General features: G+C 41.3%; 1 long non-coding RNA gene across 1 annotated transcript; it reads right to left on the reverse strand.

The window, feature by feature from the left end:
* Positions 1-264: 264 nt before the first annotated feature.
* Positions 265-2,248, reverse strand: LOC146650345 (uncharacterized). The gene is made up of 4 exons (XR_014907840.1): positions 2,204-2,248; positions 1,920-1,984; positions 1,653-1,816; positions 265-491 (listed from the first exon to the last, which is right to left on the reverse strand). It is a non-coding gene; the product is annotated as an uncharacterized LOC146650345 (long non-coding RNA).
* Positions 2,249-2,875: the final 627 nt, after the last annotated feature.

Genomic DNA, 2,875 nt, shown 5'->3' on the forward strand with positions numbered 1-2,875 from the left:
ACCTGTGATAATAAAAGCTCGCTCACCTCCAAGCCAGTGCCTGCGTCTGGATCCTGTCTCTCACTCTTCACACGTCTGCCCCCCGCAGCCGTGACACTGACAAGTTAAGGCAGTCTATTACAATGAACTGAGATGAAGATATTACTTAAGACAATGCTACACCTATCGCAGGACAGAGTGACAGAGAAGCCTGTCAGCAGACAGTAACATACTAACTGGCTAGCACTAACGCTAGCTAAATGTGAATAGGATTTGCAGCCTATATTTAACTTTTCCCCTATCAAGCGGGCCACCCGTGCTGTTGACACTTACCATGAACCAGAGACCAGTGCTAATGAACAGCAGATTATGTTATCCTAGATAAAAATAAGAACTTCTTATGCTTGCCACTCGTAGTCCACAATTTTGGTGATCAATGTCAGAACCTTTGGATTGACTGCAAGGTTTTTCTTAGACGTGTTCCGCTCCACTTTGGGTTTATCCTAAGGCACCTGTCGAATGAAACACAACAACTTCATTAAGAAACTGTCAGGGTCCTGGGTCTCCTGACCCAGCGTTTTAGTTCTTTGTGATTTTTGTATTATTGTACTTGTGTGTGATTTATTCTATGGTTTCTAGTTTTGATCCCTTGCCCTTCATGTCTCTCTGTGTCCCCTCTGTTCTGTGTAAGTCTGTGACTGCATATTTGAGTTTCCCTCTGTGTCTTTTGGTTCATCGAGTCCTCTGCCTTACTGGTTATGTCTCTGTGTTTCTTAGTTGCTGTCTCCACCGTGTCAAGTTCGCGTCTGTGTCATACTTCCTGTTTTACTTCGAAGGTCAGTGTCTTATGTGAATGTGTTCAGTTTACGCTTCCTTGTCTCGTCAGTTCTGATTTCCCCCAGCTGTGCTCTCCTTCTGTGTCTCATTCTCCTCGTTACTTCCCAGTGTATTTAGTCCCTGTGTTTCTCTGAGTCAGTGTTGCGTCGTACCCTCAACAAGCTGTGTGTGTTTTGCCTCTGTGTTGCCAGTGTTTTGTCTCCAGTTCAGTATTTCTGCTAAAGTGTTTTAGTCCACCAGCGTTTTTGTTTGTCTTTTGGTGAGTTTAGTTTAGTAAGAGGTTTTCCAGCAATAAAGGTGCGCTTTAAGTTGTACTTCTGTGTCTGAGTCCTGCATTTTGGATCCACCACTCCTGCTTGCCTGCCTGCCACACAGCCAACCATGACAGAAACTGAGGACTGGACTGTATGTTTTTTACATCTGCAATAAATCTAAATGTAGATTGAGCTTGCTTTTGAGTGTGTGTTTGGACATACAGGTCATTGTGGAACAGAGAGGTGATGCAAAGATGTTTGGTTAACCTGTGAGTCTTGCAAATACTGTTTCAGGGTAGTGAAACGTCTGTGAACATCTACTACTCCAAGGTCTCTTTCTATAACTTGACATGAGCATGAATCAAGGATATTTCAGAGACAGCCATCTGAAATGCAAATATGAATTATTTGTTGATTTATCAATCTACAAATCATCGCAACACTCAAGCATTGCTCAGTCTTATGCGTTTTAGCTGCAAATGAAAGGAGATCTGATGATTTGATTTGGATTGCATGACTTTAGATTTCACTGTCTCATCATTCTTATGTTTCAATCCATAAAATTGGCTGGTGCCGCCTTACCGTTGCAAGAATTCCAAGGTTGCTGCCTAGCCTACTGGATAAGAAATGTTCATGCAGAAGAGCCAAGCATCAGGATAAGTGCGTCGCTGAAATAGTGATATGGCCATTCACAATGGCCTGATCCACAGATAACATGAAGTGCTCGGCTGCCAAAGCTGAGTTTCCTGTTGTGTACATGAACAAGAAACAAGGGGACAAAAAAACAAGTCCACACATGACTCACGCAACTAACTGCAATGTTACAACTAACGTATATCAATTACATACACTGGCATGCAGTTTGGGCCCCCCAGTCAACTGCAAGGTGTCCAAACTTTTGCTGTGGGCCTTTTCTGTTTTTTAAAAAAAAAAAAAAAATATGAAAATGATTTTATTTAAAATTAAATGTCATCTGTAACTTTATGACATTTGGAGATTATTTCATCTTCCACTTGCTTAACAGTTCATATGAACTAAAATTTTGACCATGGGTGCCCAAACATTTACATTAAAGCACCACAACTGCGACAGGTGTAATCTTTTGACATCCGTAAATGCAGCACAATACTCACCTTTACAGCTTACTGAATAAATTTGAGAACTCACACCACTAATCTGCAGAGGAAGAAAAAAAACCTTATAAATCATGAAACCTGCCAAAATCCAAATACATGTCTGCAATGTACGTTTATATGTAGTCAAATAATTCGCCTCAGCTGCTTTAGTCTACTTCCTCTCCACAAAATAGAATAAAATACTTGTCTTATCCTTTACATGTCCATTACATTTTACAGGGCAAAGCTAGCACAGTGGGCTACTTCTATTTCCCTCACTTTATCACGCAGCTCATCTTGGTGCGCACGAGCTAGAGTGGAACAGCTCGCCTATTAGCTCTTAAGTTGCATACTTAATTTCACATTAAGTCAAATGCATCAGTGGCCGCTGTGGTTGCGGCCCCCCTAACGGGTATTAGCGCTCTAGAAACTATCCGCGTTGCAACCTTGTGGTTGTTAGTTCAAATTCCTCATGTCGTTATGTGTCCCAACATCCAATGGCATGTCACATTGTTTTCATGACCACGCCCTCACCCCAGGTGCAGAGGCCTATTTCTGTTCAGGAATGTTGTGAATACTTTGGGATTTATTGCAATTCCTACCTCTACATTTTTTTTTTTTAAATACATAATTAGCACAGTGTGGCCGTGCAATGTTTTATATGGGTTTTTTTTTCGTTTTATTCCTATT

Source organism: Rhamphochromis longiceps, linkage group LG16, assembly GCF_057381845.1.
Source record: "Rhamphochromis longiceps isolate RC_006_pf linkage group LG16, R_longiceps_female_GT1.1, whole genome shotgun sequence".
NCBI classification, from domain to species: Eukaryota; Metazoa; Chordata; class Actinopteri; order Cichliformes; family Cichlidae; genus Rhamphochromis; species Rhamphochromis longiceps.